Below are 17,045 nucleotides of genomic sequence, written 5' to 3' on the forward strand. Positions count from 1 at the left end.
AGAAAGTTAGAAGAAATTTACACCTGGTGATATCATGCTTGTTTCTATTTCAGACCCCTTAGAAACAGTCTGCAAAATTCTAGGATTTTTGTGATCACATGTCTAAAAGCACTGGAAAACTGAATGAGAAAATGGAATAATAATGTTTATCCTAAACAAAAGCATAATTATCATCTTCTCTGGCAGAGGCAAGAACCAAGGATAGTGCAAAGCGCACCTAGTCATAAAAACCTTTATTTTACTGCTCTTTGACAACAGCAGTAATAATTATACAGCTTAATAAACCAAAACCAAAACCAAAAAAACACAACAACAAAAAAACCCCAGTATTAACTGTCCACTCCCTTTTAAATGCAGTGTTGGAATCACTTATGATCTGGAGAAATTCTTAACTCCTAACTCAGTCATGTCCCTCAGCAGAAACAATGTTGGAGAGCATACAGGGGATGGTGGGGATTTTTTTTTCTCTCCTTTCTAATGATCAAAGACATTTTGGCTTGTTCCGCATCCCTTGACCAGGGCTTTAGTGTTATCCAACTGCCTGGTCCTGAACCCCTCCTTAGGAATGTGCAGAATCTTTAACAAGGCAATCTGATAAGTTGGAGGATCTCTTCCTTTGGTGCCAGGCAGTGGGCGGCTCTGGCAGGCCTGCTGTGTATCACCCTTGACACCTCTTCCATTCTTTCTGCCAGTCTAACTAAGATTAAGTGAGCCTCAGGAACTGTGCACAGCATTTTGGGCTTAGCTGTGGCATAGGAGACCACAGCCACCAAACTGAAATGTCTTGTTGCAAAGAGCAATCACAAAAACGGGAGAAAGAAGAGGTGGTTAAATTCATTACTCCATTCTGTGGCTGATCACGTTTATTTTCCTGTGCTTATTTTCTCAGTGCAAATGAGGGCAGCCTTTGCTTAAAAGAGGCTAATCTTTTGGGGGGTTTGTGCTTCATAATTATAATTTCCCTATTTACTCTTTTGTGGTTAAATAGATTGTTTAGGTAGGTTTTTTTAACAACAACAAAAAAGCAACACCAAGAATACTCACCATAGGATTTTCTGTCTTAGGAAGCTTTTTATTGATTAGCTCCTTGAGTCTATCTGTAGAAAAGATGAGTATTTTTATATGCCAGCTGGCCAATGGCTTGGCCATCCTCCTAATATGGGCAAGTGTTGCAGGAGCTGTTCTGAGAGCTGATCCTAACTGGCACTGGTCTCCGAGGAGCTGATAATGAGAAGGAGTTGCAGAGGACAAGTATTTGCCCATGGATTCGTTCAAACAAAGGGATGGGTGGAGGGGAGAATGGAGGCAGAGTCTTTGCTTTATATCCCCACTTGGAGAAATAAAGCTGACTCCTGCCATTTTTCCATGGTGAAGGCATTGCAGATGCAGATGTACGTCAGGACTGAGCCTGTTGTCCTGAGCTGTAGCAGTACTACAAAGCCCTCAGTATACTAGCTTGTGCTGGAGCTCTTAACTGTGGCAAAGCCAGCAGATTGCATGGTCCTTCCTGGAAAACTACAGAGAACTACCTGGCTCACACTTCCAGCTGGTTGAACCCATGCTGCTGCTATTTAATCCATCCTGTTAGACATATGAGCTCTGAACTGTCTTTCCAGAGACTACTGTGGGGTAGTCAGTGCCCTCCTTTGACTAAGCTACCACCACCCCAAATGCTCCCCTTCCGGGGCTGTCACACAGAAGACACTCTTTGTGGGCTGCAGTGGTGAAAGTGTTCTGAGGAAACAAATTCTTCAGAGAGTGGTGTACCTACAAAATATACAGCTGATGTATCGGGCAACATTAAATGATCTAGATCTGAAAAACATTTTACAGTTTGCAGATGGCATAGGAAAGCATAGCTGACTCCTATGAGATGCCCAGGCACGTCTAACTCTACTGCAACTACTCTTTTTTTTGCCAAAGTCCTGTTCTCCCAGGACATTAGCCTGTCCTGACATACCGGCAGTGTTCCCACCTGCCAGACCAATGTCTGAGCTCTCCATTTTTATTAGCCACTTCAGAAGAAAAGGGGCTAATTAAAATTCAGAGCTGCTTGGTCCAGCCTGCCTACACAGAGTTTCCTTTCTTGATGTGAAAGTCTGGCCATGTTGCTCTATTCTTCCCCTTCTCCTTCACCTGCACTAGTGCCCTACTGATTTTGGAGCTGAAGCAGGAATGGCTAAATGTGGTGCATGTGCCTTGCAAAGCCCAGCCATTGCTGACAGGGTCATTAAAAAATACAGGCTGTTGCATGTTGAGAGAGGGTCACAACTCACATGTGAGATTCTTAACACTGAGCTGAACAGATCAAGCAGTAAAAACTGTTTTCTTCTGGGAAGGGGATTGGAAGGGAGTTGTCAGTCTGTGAACTTATTTTGCCCACAACGTTGGAGGAAAATAATTTTTGTTGTGCCAAAGGCTCCAGCAGTGCGAATTGTTCCTGTGTGCCTCTAAAGGTCTAAACATCTACCCCTCCTCCAGCACTTCAACTCTCATTTCCAAATTTCCTCTATTTCCCTTCTCTCCTTTCAAATACTGCTCCTTTTCTACTTGTCCTTTCATCCGTTCTCCCATAACCCCTCTACGTGCATGATTGTATAGACATCAGTATGCCACCTCTGTCCGAATCCTACCTGCTCATGTCCTCTCTCTTTCTCTGGAGGCACCAAACTGCCTATCTCAATCTTCCTTTATGTGTTTGATGTATGCCATCCTTCCTTACTGGTTTACTGTTCCCTAGCCATCACCCTGCCTTCATCTCTCTGCTTCTCCCTCCTCGCCTCATCTCCTGAGCACCAAGACTTTTTGCTTCTAAGGGAGTCACATGAAAATTGCTGGTTGTGTTCCCATCTCACAGGCTCTAACACTACTTTTAGGGTCACTGGCTATAATGTCCCCTCCACCCTCCCTCAACACTGCTCTTAATATCTTAAGAGGCTCTTTTCCTGCTCCACTACCTATCCCTCAAGGAAGAGGAGGAGAGATGCCTTGTCTTCTGGGCTGGGATCCAGCTCATCATAGAGGGGGGACCAAACTGAAAAAGAGCAGAGAGGCTGTAGGCCATAGGCTTGAATGAAGTTGTGACTTTTCTATTGGTAGGACTGTGTAGGAGACTTTCCCTGCAGGACATTTGTCTGTTCTGCCAACTGCAGCTGTCCAAATAACCAGTATTGTCTTTATAGTAAAGGCAGGACTCAATTTAGAATAGGATGATGTGATGCCAGTCCAGGCTCACTCATAAATTTTTATGAGCCAGAGAAACAGTTCCTTTAAGTGTTGGACTTCTTATAGATGTTACTTGCCTCATGAGATTTGCATCTCTTTTGGCTGGACCTCTCAATGCATGAACATGTCTATGAGAGTGTTCACAGATAATAATTCTAGCCTAGGGAGAGATTCAAGCATTTTGAAGGTAAGCTCCTGCCCTGTGTAGCAGCTGACCTCTCTGCAGACGACAGCTAAGGAGATCAGCCTCTCCGGGCTGACAGTTTCCCGTGAACAAACCGCTGTTTCTTCACCAGAGTTGTCTTGCATTCATTCTCATAAAAAAGTACTTTCATCTGGTTCAGACTCAACCCATTCGCATTCTACCTTCTTAAATCTGTTGTCTGAGCACTGACATTGTACATGTGCCTTGCCCAGCATTTTGGCTGTTTCGGAATAGCTGGGGAAAACCCATTTCTAATCCTAAACCAGCGGCTGTGACTCAGTTGGTAAAATTTAACACCCTGCTAAGATAAACATGCCACTGTTGTGATCTGTGCTTTTATAATGAAAGGGTAGGGAGGCGGATCCTGCATATGAACAATAGACTTCTGTATGGCAGCAGCTCTGAAGTCTTAAGAGCCATTTACAGAAAACTGCTCAACTGAATACTAGTTGTTCACATGAGTATGCATCAGAAATTCCTTGCACACACCCATGGATGTGGGCTGGGAGGATGTGACCCTGTCAGCAGCCCAGACCATGTTCTTTCACCTTTCCTTTTTTGTTCAGAGGTGGCTGCTTATGTTACTAATGTCCACTATCAAGCTAGCACCAAATATGGGTCTACATTGCTCAGGCAGAAAGCCCCTGCTTTTGAAAGACTATCACAAAGACTTGCAACCAATTTTTCTCCTTGTGGGAATAAAAGGGGAAGAAGAATGAGGCTTGGTCCCAGAGAGCAGGGTTTCTTAAAGACATGTCAGTGTAGATGTCCTGGAATGTAGAAGTTCTCACTCTCCAGTGCCTTCCACTTTTCATTTGTCCATTGTTTGCACCCATGGGTGGAGACTGGCATGAGGAATATTTACCACCTATTTATTATTATCAATGTAAATATCTATGGCAGATAAAAAGAAAGGGTAGCATGAGTCTCTTCCTCTGTAATCCTTGCTGTCCTTCACTCGTGCTGTCACTGAATATACTATAACTGCATATAGGAGTAGGAGCTCCCAAGCTGCAGAAGTGCGAGCAGGGGCTCTTGAGAGTAAAATGTGAAAAAATGCTGTTCTGTACAGGGTTTGTTATAGGCAAAAAAGAATATATATTAGAAGAAATCAGAATAGACAATTTTATTGTTGTTTTCTTTCCTGCACTAAATTCTGACAATAAAACTTCTTCCATATCCTAGTAGATCTCACCAAGTGCCTGTCACCAAGTGCCTGGTTTACTGGACCTTTTCTGTGACATAAAATATGGGGAAGCTCCATAACCTTCCCCTAGGGTGACAGAGTCTCTCCCAGGCTTGAGCAACAGACTCCTTCCCTTGCCTCAGTATCGGTAAATCATGAAGCCATCCAGGACACTGTTTCTCCACCAGCTATCCCTAAACCTTTTCCTCCCTTCCGCAGCCCTACTTCCTCCCACACATGACCCTCCAAATGCAGGCCCATTAGTCTGCATCTCTTTGTGTTCAGTCAAATCAAATTACCTTTTGAAGTGGCTTCCTGTACTTTGAAATTATGGAGCTATGGTAGACCTCCCTGGAAACAGGTACCGAAGTCCAGCTGAGAGTGTCTTCATGGTTGCTGCTTTGAACAAGCTTCACATCTCCTTTCCTGCTCATGAACATTGCAAAACTCCCATACCATCCTTGTTTAGAAACTCCTCTTCATTCCATCAGCCTATATGTGAACCCTGAACGAAGAAGTAAATAATATTTAGGAAGATAGGGCACACAGAACTCCACCTCTTGCTTACTATTTCACTTGCATTCTTGCTTACATACTCAATTCTCAGGAACTGTTTGTATTCCATCAAAGTGCTCCTACCTCCAGAGAGGGGCTGAGGTTGCTAATCAGAGTAACACCATCCATTTCACAGGAAACATTCCATTATTTCAGGATAGTAAGGAGTATCAGCTGCCCCCACCATGGTATGTGAAATGTGACAGTTTATTACTACTGGTTCCTTAGTCATTTAGCAGTATTACAGGAATAGTCACTGCATACAGGTAGTTTAAGCCTGAATTGTATCTTTGGAAAGTCACAATTGTTGTGTTTTGCTTGTTAAGAGTCACTCACAGAGTCCGCTCCAGGATCCACTGTAAACACTGGAAGACTGCTGACTTTGGCAGCAGTAGTTTCAGTCCTTCATATTCGAGTGGATGGATACCCTTGGTTTTCCCACATGAGAGAGTTAAAGCTTGGTAAAGTGAGTTTAAGCAGGAGGCTAAAGACTTCTCAGCATTGTAAGACAACTCTGGAGAAATGTGGAGGAAAAATTGTCAGAGCAGAGGGCAGGAAATCTAGCAGTATCTTGTTCCTAACAGATTTCTAGCTTCAGTCGGCTCTCTGTGAGAAAAGGTATTTCCATTCTGTTTGCTAGGTTCCCTAAGGCCAACAAGCAGACCAGATATATAAATATCACTGTGGCTACTTTAAAATAAAATGTCAATATGCTTAATTGTCAGAAATTACAATAGCCCTTTGGAGGTATCATAGTTCTAATTATTCAGCATTAAAGGCTGACTTAAGTTTTACCTTAAACATTCTCTTCCAGATATCTTTTTAAGTGACTATAAGTGTTTTTTCTTAAACTGACTAATAGAAAGATATCTGAATTATATCACAGAGCCTTTTTATTGTGAGCTCTTTGCTCTGCAAGGGAGAAGAAAATTAGGGAGCAAAACCACATCTCATGAAGAAGGAGCACCAGGGAGTTTACTGGAGCAGTCAGAGAAAAGCAGACAAACTAGTGATCTGTTTTTTCATATTACTAAACCCTTAAACAACCAAACTCTTTACATCTTTTTATGATCAGAAGCAGAACACACACATTCACAGCGCTCTGTTAAAGGACCAGAACATGCATGAAGAGGCTTTCAATAAACATACAAAATCCATGCCACAAAATCCCATAATGAATGGTAATTAATTTTGATTTTCAGCATGAATGATCCTGTCTTTGTGTGTGAATATGTCCAGTTCCCTCTGATACCTTCAGGTCCCTTAAGCTGAACCTGTGTTGAGCCTCAAGGTTTTTCTAAACCATGGCCACTAGGACCAGCTCTGGTGTCTCTGATCATCCAGGGATTTAGGCGGTGTAGGGTGCATGGGCTATTTCCCCTGAAGGACCTTTTTCAATGGAGAGGAATGGTAAAAACAAATGGGACTTCTGTATGAATCTAGCTGGTCATGGTAGCTTTTGACTGGCACCAGGGCTCTAAAGAGATGTGGTTTGGTATGTAATGGTGCAGGCTACAACCTAGCTGTCTGCTGTGCAGATTCCCTCCGCCGAGATGAAAACTCATCCAGAAAGAGTCTTCTGTTTCTTGTCCTTTGCATTGCTATTGGAGAACAACCAGGGCCTCAAATCCAGGGACTGAAACCATACATGGCTTGGTTTTGCAATGAGTGAAGCTTAAGTCTGTGTTTTGGGTTGCAAGCATACTTTTACAAATCAAGGTCCTGATATGGGCTTTTAATTAATTATACTTTTAAATCTTCTGCCTTTCTATTTGAGTGTTGGTGCAGGATTCGAATGGAGATCAGCTTCTGCCAAGACAGAGCTCTTTGGCAGCATGAGTAACTCAGACCTCAGACAAACAGATTAAATATTGCAGCCTAAAGAGTTTGCTGAAATTACAATTCAAAATGGGTAAAAGTCCTTTCATTTTGGCTTTTAAACAGAAGCATGGCTCTCTTAAAGATGTAATCTACGAAGCATGTCAAAGGTTTTTGACATTTGAAATTACATCTCCAGTACCAAAGAGAGGCTGTCAATTTGTAGCTTTGTGCTTTTTCTCCCTCTAAATGTGAGTAATTTCTTTTAGCTCTCAGTACATCACCAGTATATTGTTGTTTGTAGAACTGCTTGTATTTAGTAGATGAGAATCAATAAATGAACCATTTACTGACTGTGAAATTGACTTTTATAATTGAGAGACTGCTGAAAATGTATATATATCTGAGGCAAGCAAAAATCAAACTGCATTATATTGTCTGTTTGCTGCAGATCTGAGAGAAGAAAGTTGATCCTTTTGGATAAAAGTCACTGAATTGTGTAAGTGTTGGATGGAAGGGACCACTGGATGGCACCTACTCCAGCCTCCCATTCCAAGGAGCTAAATCAAATCAGCCATGACTTTTCTTGGATTGAGTCTTGAAAAAACCTCCAAGGATGGAGCCTACACAGTCTTTCTGGTAACCTGTTCCTGAGCTGTGTGAGCCTCCCAGTGAGGAAATGTTTTCCTTTGTGTAACGCAAAAGTAATCATTCATGGTTTTTACTTTTTACAGTTTTATCTTAATATTCTTCTGTTATGAGAAAAAAAGTCCTACCTGCACAAACTTCAGAGGAAAAGGGGAGGAAAGCTTCTTTCTGATGTCAGAAATCAGGTATCTCAGCTACTCAACTCAATTAATCATCTAGGCTCCCTAAATACACTCTCTATTAATGGGGGAACAGTGTCACTCCCAAATGGAGAGGCAGAAGGACCACAGTAGGTACAAGCTAGAATGAAGGGCCTTCTGCTATTTCATCACTGAAGGTGGTAGGTTTGTCCATTAAATCAGTGGACACTTAAAGTTATCAAGACTGGGTGTTTTCTGCTCACCATGTGTAATAGACTGAAACATTACTGAAACATAAGCAGAAAAACTGATACGAGGTCTGGAGCAACCTAACCTGGGCTAAAGTTAATGTTCCTGTACCAAGGACCACTGCAAAATTTCTCTCCGGTGAAATAGTACTGGACAGTGGAAGTTTCCTATGGATGGTTCTGCTGATGGATCTTACTCCTATGGCAGGAAGCACTGTTGTTGAGACTTTTCCCAGAGACACACATGAGCAATGTGTTCAGTCACTAGATGCTTACAAAGAAAGCTTGTTATTTTACAGACTGCTTGGGTACCTTACATAGCTTTATGGGTTAAGTAGCACAGAGTGGCCTCAGAGAAAGAAGTTGCTGGTCTACAGAATCCATTGTGAAATTTATGACAAGTAGACGGTAATATAAGCTCTGCTAGAAATGACCATAGTGCAAAATTAGGCTAATAGTCATGAATTTTGCCTTAGTCTTCATTTTGGATTCATATCTTGAACCTTTTTGCAGGTAATGAGCTAGCGTGAATTACTGGGTTTAAATAGCTTGTTCTTTGGAGGACTGAGAAATTGGGTCTAGGTATAGAGTTAGGACATCTATTGTTAGTTTTTGACTATAAGTGTATATACTTTTCCTACAGAGTTGCCACTAGACCCTTTTCTCTTGAGTGGAGCATTCTGATGCTCCAAACACTACAGGATTTTAGGAACTTCCTTTAAGAAATTGGAAGCAGTGTTTGATTTGCTGCTCAGGTTTGATGCAGTCTTTCTGCCTGGTTGAACTCTTTCCATCAGAGCAACTCTCAGGTATTGAATTTATTTGACACCTTGCCCCAGTAACTTACCTGGACTTGCTCAGCATATTAATTTTCCTCAGTGATTCTTCCACATCTATTCAGAGTCTGAGAGTCTCACCTATGTCATGGCTGATCTTTCTTTTACCATGCTTATTATATCATCTTCCTCCTTCCAGCCTCTGAGCCATGAGTGAATAAAGAGAGAAGATGAACATAGCAAATATAGTTGACATGTCAGCTTGAACCTGGAAATTTGCTCCTTCAGTATCTGACTATTTAATAAAAACTGGGCATGTCAAATTATCAAAGGGAGCTCTGCCTCTGACTTTCTGTCTCTCCCTAAGAACTTTCTGTGAAAACTTATTTAGTGCCACAAAGTATATAAAATGAAAACAGAACAAAACAAAACAAAAAAGCAAAACCAAACCTGCCTTCCAAAGGCTCAAAAGCTCCCCTTAGAAGTGAGTTGGCAGAGACTTCCTGAAAATGGAAGCCAGACATCATGTTAAAAGCAGCAAAGAGGATTGGGGGTGGTGGAGGGGTGGTGGTAATGTGTAGGTACTGTGTCATGATGATCTTCAAGGTCTTTTTCAACCAAAATGCTTTTATGATTCTATGATTCTACAGAATTCTGTGTTTGTATGCAGTTACTATTTTTTGCTAACTAATACAGCAAAACCTTTTATAAACTGGGACCAGACCAATCAAGTGACCTAATTTTCATCTAATTTGGATGAGCTATTGAGTTTAAAAAACAAGGCAGGCATCTGACAATTAGGTAACATGAAACACTTTGTGTGTGGTTACTAAAATTGCATAGTATTTAGAAATAAGGCAAACAAATAACATTTTTTGGATTCTGTTTTTTCCAAGGAGAGGGAATGTGGGCACCAAGGAGAAAAGTTGAAAGAGAAAAAGAAATGTGGCATGTGACTTAAAGAGCTTCTCTAGTTCATCTGTCTGTTTGCTGGCAGGATCAGGTCTAAGACATTTCTTAAACCTTTGTCTAATCTCTTCCTAAAGATGTCCAAGGAAAGAGGTTATATGGACCTTCTGTGGCAATCTATTTCAGACCTTATACTCTTACAGACTTCTCTGAATATATTACTTGAGTCATTCTTGCTTCTGTAGGAAACAATTACTGGGGCCTCACAAATGTCAGGCGGAACAGAGAGGTAGCTTTATATGTCCTGCAGACAACACCCCTGTCTATAAAGTCTTGGATGGTACTTGTAAATTCATTTTGAATTCTAATCCTGTCTTACTTGTGGTCTCTTCCAGCATCATATCTTCTGCAGGTGTAATCAGCTCCTTCTCTATTCAGGCCTCCAGATCATGAGTTAAATCAGTAAGCAGGACTAGATCCAGGACAGATACCTACAAAACCTTGCTCAGTTTCTTTTTCTACTCCAGTTGTGAACCAGAGTATCTAGTCACTGAGTGTAGTTCTCTGTGGGTTTGCACCCAATCTGTACTAGTTTCATCAGCACTCTAGCTAGCTACAAAGCCATTATAGGACAGAAATTATATGGTGTGCCATAATTTTTTTCTTAATAAGTTCATTACAGCTGCTACTCATTTCCGTTTTCCCTTCAACAAATATTTTGTTGCAAATACATCTACTTTTCTTTTTTAACTTTTTTTTTTTTTTTTTTTTTCCTGGGAATTGAAGTTTTCATGACAGGCATCTAAATTTTCATGCATTTTTCCATCACTTTTTAAAGACAGAGGTGATCTTTACTCTTTGCCTGTATACAGAGAATTTTTAAAAATCTTTCTGTATTGGAAGGAGGGATGGAAATATGTGAATTTTAGGACAGCTACCAAATGTACAGGGGAAAAGCACTGGCTCAGTGAACAAGCCACTTGCAATAAAGTTGGTTGGAAAATCACTTAATAGACCTGTATACTGAAGAATGAAAAGAAGTGCTAACAGCACTTCTGGTCATGAGGTATCAGTTCATACAAGTTACTGTTCTTAAGTTGGTAAACACAACTTCATCCAGAAAAATAGGATTTCATTTCTGCTTGTTTAAGCATATTTTCCCTCTTCTTACCAGGAAAACCGAATTTCAGAAGACTCTGACCAGGCCTGTTTAGGACCATGCAGTTTAGTCTGGCTGAGTTTTGAGATGAACCTTTGAAAAGCAGTCCTGTCTGCACTGAAAAGATACACAGGTTCCCCACAATCCAACCTGTCACAAGAAGCATATGCTGGCCATAACAGCAAATCCTATTTTCCTCCTTGGCACATCACAGTTTTCCATTTGTTCCCTGCACCATGTAGTCTTTCAAGTGTTACTATGTATTTGCACCATGTAGTCACCCTCCAGGAGAGCTTCAGGGAACTGGTGTGTCGAAACTCCCCAGACTCAGTGCTGTGAAAGGAGCTATGAAACTGCCCTGTTCTGCATCATTCCTTTCCAAGCATTGAGGGCCCAGCTCCCCTCTGGGGAGAAGAGCACTTTGGGCCCGAGGGGATCTAACATGGTCTGAGCCCTGAGGCTGAACAGCAATGGCTTGGCATAGCACTATCAGACCATCAGCTAGACAGCTGGAACACAGGCTATTTGTGATACGAATGAAAATAATGCTGTCACAAACATCCTCACGCAGACTTCCCATGTATTAGAACAGGTAAGGATCTATGTATCTATTGCATTGGGCAGTCCTGCCTATTTAGGCATCGCTGGACCTTTACTGGTTTATAGGAAAGTCACCACTGGAACAAGGTGAATGTATTAATTTGTTTTCTCCAAACTGAGAACTTCAGCTGTTGAAGGACTGTTTAATGCCCAGTGCTACAGGAAAGTATTTATTTTAGGGTTTCTGCTTATCCTTGTTTTCCCACAGAACAGTGTTGAATCCTTTACAAATTATTACACTCATCCATACTCAAAGTCTGCTTTACCCAAATTTCCTAGTCAAGCAGGCATCTGAGGTTGCTTTATAAACAAATAAAATACAAATGATCTCTTCATCTCACATGTTAAACATATTAAAACCTTCTGGGAATTGCACACTGTAATCTTTCTCTTATGCTTACTGAGATGTTCCCCAATGTGAGTTTTTACTGATTGCCTCGAACATCCTCGTGCACAGACTGCACACACATTTGGGGTGTTTGTGATATGCAGCCTGGTAAATCCAGTGGGTTTGAATTAAGTGGATTGAACGTCACCAAATGAACAGTCATACATGGTATTTCCTCTCTGTTCCTCTTAAAACATAATTGACAGGAAGCTGTATTACTGGCTCATGAGCTATTACTCTCTGTGGAGAGGCACTCTTGTCAGAGTGAAGTCTTAGAGATTTCAGTAAATAAGAGGAGAGGAATCTAGGATTGCTTCAGTCTCAGAAGTCATATATGTGCTGATGTGAACCAGTGTACTTTCACTAAAGTCAATGAGTTTAGGCTGATTCAAAATAGCTGGGCACTACTGCCTGTATGTAATTAACCTGTGGGATTTGTTTTTTTTCCTGTCTTATTTGGCATCCATTGAAAACCAAAGTATGTTAATGAGACTGTACGAATTGCCTGTAAAGGCAGGCCTATCTTCTCAGAAGCTTCTGCCTTGCTGATCAGTGTATAGGAGTACCGTATTGCTAGTCTGTCTAAAATGACTCCAAGAGTAAACACTCCTCTCCTCTTATATTTGTCAGGGTAATGTAGGACAGGAGAAACAGCATATTATTAACCCTTTTCTTTTTATTTCTGGGGAATTTGAAGCAGATCCACAGAAGAACAAAAGGCTTTGCACTCTTTAGTCTCTTTAACCAAGTAACAAGTGATAGGACAAGAGGGAATGGCCTCAAGTTGTGCCAGGGAAGGTTTAGACTGGATATTAGGAAGCATTTCTTTACAGAATGGGTTGTTAGGTGTTGGAATGGGCTGCCCAGGGAGGTGGTGGAGTCCCCATCCCTGGAGGGGTTTAAGAGTTGGGTTGACAGAGCATTGATGGATATGGGAACTGTGAGGTTAATGGTTGGACTAGGTGATCTTCCAGGTCTTTTCCAACCTAGACGATTTTGTGATTCTGTGACCCAGTCTGCCTGTTTCTTCTTTTCCCATGGAGTGAATACATGTGTCACTGGATTACAAAATCATTCACATGCTTACTGCTTTTACCCCATCTAATGCATCTTCTGGTCTTTTTGTAAAGTGGGAGAGGAAGAGGTGGATCATATAGCCTGTAAGCTAGCAGGCTGGACACCCTTCTGGAAGGAGATGAGAGGAATGGGTTTGAGACTCTGCAGAAAGAAGAGGGAATTGAATTTGTTTCTCACAGCCAGTCTTACAATGATGTATTAGGTACATCTCAGAATGCTTGGGTAAAGTCCTTCTGAGGATATAGGCCTTACAGGAAGCATTCCCTAGCCTCTTATTGATAATTACAGGTGTAATCTACTAAATGCAGCCATCTGGGAAGTGATACTTTCTCTAGCTCTCCAGGGTACTGTGTAAAATCAGGTTCTATCCTGGTTTACCTAGACTATGCTCAATTATCCATAAACTTCATTGACTGTTGGGTGGGACTTAGATTTTAAAGATTCATGGCGTCCTTTTATGGGTGGATGGTTAGGAATCTTAAGTGATAGCTTCTCTTTTACTTTGCCTAACTACTACACATTTAACTGTTGAGCTATCATATATTTCAGTGTTGTGAGTTGGGATTACTTTTTGCCCTTCTTAAAACTCCCAGAACTTCAGTGTGCTAAATTAGAATAATACTGATGTCAACACAGGAAAAAACCCAAACCTCTCCTTTGGAGACATCACATGCAATCCCAGTCAACCATGCTGAAGTAAAAGGCAAACTAGGGGGTGAGGAGGTGAAGGAATGAGGGGAGGAAAGAGAGTCTGTTAGGTAGGAGAAGACAAAGACAGCAAAACAAAGGGAGAAGCCATGTGCTTGCTATCTACAAATAAACACGCTATAGAAGGAGATTTATGTAGGTTAAAGGACAAAGATGGTGCAAGATCAAATAACAATGAAGTAGTCACAGTTAAATATAGGCTGCATATAAGCAAGCTGTCAAACCATCAGAAGAAAGACATTCTGGAGTTTCTATCAGAGAAAGTGACCTGAGAGAAACACCGATAATTTAAAAATAATTGTATCAATTTATGAAAGTGACAAATGGCACCTGTCAGACTGAATTAGTAACCCAAGATATCCTTCTTAGTCCTGTGTCCTGTGACAGCCTTTCAGTAGAAGGGTTGTTTCTTGTTAATTTACTGCGGGGTTTATTTTCTCCTATGATGGAAATGGGTTACAAAACATGCATTCTGATTGTTGTTCAAGGTGCAAACTAAAATATTCAGGTTCAGGGTATGTTACTCAGGAGTGCACATTCATTCAGGATGATACTGTTCTAGTAAGTGGAAGAAGAGGCGGTAGTGCTTTCAGCCCCAGGCTGTCTGAAATTATTTTTCAGCGTTCTTCATTCCATGTGCTCACAAAATCGCAAAGACAGCACTATCAATTCTAAATATTCAAAATTATAACTAGAACCCTTGCTGTAACTGCTATCATCATCATTTTGTCTTTGAGATAGTAAGATTTCAAGAATCATAAAGATGTGATTTGCCACTTGGTTTTAGAGATATAAGCTTCACTTTTTATAGTTATGAGGATAACAGCTCACTGTGTTTTTTAAAATGAGAGCTGAGATCCTTGTACATAATTCTAGAAACTGGAAAAAATACCAAATAACATGGGGGTGGGGGTGAGGGAAAGCCTCCATCAGCATGCCACTTCTTTTTCCAGACAAAAACATAAATCAAACCAACCTCTTCAGAAAGTATTCTGGTGACGTGGGTATTTTTATAACCCATCCTTTCTAGCAACTGATATGGAGGAAAAAGCAACACAGAGATGCAATGTGAGAGGAGCACTGGTTCGCTGTGGGAGCTGAGATCAGAAAGGGTGTAAGGGCAAGAGGCTTCCACGTGCAATGTCCATTCCTGGAGACACCCAGGTCTGACTTTGCCTGAACAGATGAAGAGGAGGGACTATCCTTGTTGCTAAATAAAAGAAACTTGGCCCCTGAAAAAAACAGTAGGAAGCAGAAAAGGTTTTTGGAACCACCTATGTTTTTAAATACTAGTTTTTAGTAAACCAGGCCCAATTACCACCAGTGCAGTCTGGAAACAAAGGCGTTTCTGCTTGAGAGCAGCCAGACCAGTCTGACACTTCTCAGCTACCTGTAGCACTAAAAGTAGCAATGTTGAAAGCCCCCCCAGTTCTGGACATCACATTCTAGTTAGCAAAAATCAGCCTGACACTCCTGACCATGTCCAAACAACTGAGGAGTCTGAACACAGTTATGTAGTCAATTAGTTAAATACAGTATTTCAAGGCTTCTTAACCTTTCAAAACTGGAATGGATTTTGCCAAACAGGAAAGAGTAGGAATGAAGCAGAACAAGTAATTCAGAAACCCTCTGGGTCTAATCTGCCAATGCCTCCCACCTCCAGTGTCATTTCTGGTCTCCCAGCAGAGGAATTCATGAGTGTCAGCAGATTTCCAGGGGTGAGAGCAGAATCCTGAGCAACCTGCTTCACCACTTCTGCTTGTGTGAATTAGAAGAATGTGGTGTTTTATCCCCATTTTACACTGACAGAAATGTGTGTCCCTGTGTACCTCTGGCAAGTGCCTGTCCTGCTTGAGTTATTAACTGAGTGTGCTCTGCGTGTGACTGATGCACTGAAGTAAGGATATAGGAACAGTTGTACCAGTTCAAGCCTCGGGTCCCTCTGCCCCATGATTTGGTTTCTGGCTGTACCATTGGCAGAGGCATGGGGAAAATGGAGCAAGAACATGCCACACTCCTCTCTTCTAGTATCTCATTGTTTTCAAGCTGTAAGACAATACTCCTTAGGAACACTTAGCTGATGCCATATTCAAGTATTTTGCCTCTTTTGACCCCCCAAATAGTACAAAAAAAGTACTTTTGGCCCACAAAACTATTGATATAATGACAAAACTGTATCAACATAATGATGGGGTTTTTTTCTGTTTCATTCTCTATGTCTTTCCTAATAATTCCTAACACCCAATTTACTTTTGTAACCGTGGACCCAGCACTGAGTTCATAAAATACCCATAGAGAAAAACTCATGGCTGGGTGGCACAGCTGTATCCTCATGTTCTTTGAAGATACCTGGTCCTCCTTCAGGCTTTCCCCCTAGTGATGAAAACTTAGCTGAATTAAGGGAGAGCAGTGGGTTACCTTAAATGAGCACAATGAACATTAGATCAAAACTCAGTGAAAACTTGTACCTAAATACAGATGTGAACTATGTGGCTTTAATTTTTCTCTGCAGGAAATCCGTTTTATTTAAGCAATACAGTAGTCTTCTACCTAAGGATTCAGTGAAAGGGACAGTAGCAGGATATTCTGGGGATAGTCCTTTTTTAGTTGCCTGGAAAAAATACTGTTGCCAACAAATCCATTAAAGCAGTATCTTCCCCTTAAGCCTGAGAATGCTCAATAACATGTGTGTTTACTGACCATATCTTTGCTGTGAAAGTTGGTCATTGACACTTCACCCTTTGGACTGAGGAGAGGTACATACAAGTGAGCGCCCAACACTGTGGTTGGCAGCATGACTGGAGAACATCCAGCCTTTCCGGACCTGCCGCCGCTCACATGCTGCACTGACATTGTGCAGCTCCTAATATTTTGCTGCCCTAGGCAACCACCTGTTGCGCTTTTTTGTTGCAAAGCCAGTCTGCCATGGAAACACTTCCAGCCCACCAGGAACTGTTGTCATTGCTGTTATGTCATTACAGAGATGTTAAAATGTGGATTGCAGATGTATGCTCTGGGACCTGAGACATGACATACTACTGTATTGCTTTGGGACTAGACTGCTTCACTCTTCATGCCAGCAGAGTCTGGTGCAAGTTCCTCTGCATCACCTGAGACTCTTTACGCCATGGCAGGTAGAATTGTGCACCCGAACACCTAATTATTGATGTATTTCATGAAATGCAGTACTAAATGCTCCATCAAAGTGATCAACCCGATGCCCCCAGCAGCTGCCCAGAAGCCCAGGGTGAGTGTGCTGCATGAACTGCTGTCCTCAGGACAGCCAGGAATAGGGAGCGATGTGTACAAGCTGTCACTGCAAGGCAGGCAGTGACACAGAGGCATTGTTTCATAGGACTGAGAGTCTTGCTCATGAGCAGCAGCGGAAGGATAACAAAGGTTT

The sequence above is a fragment of the Athene cunicularia genome (genome assembly GCF_003259725.1).
Source record: "Athene cunicularia isolate RWA chromosome 3 unlocalized genomic scaffold, athCun1 chr3_part1, whole genome shotgun sequence".
Lineage (NCBI taxonomy): Eukaryota > Metazoa > Chordata > Aves > Strigiformes > Strigidae > Athene > Athene cunicularia.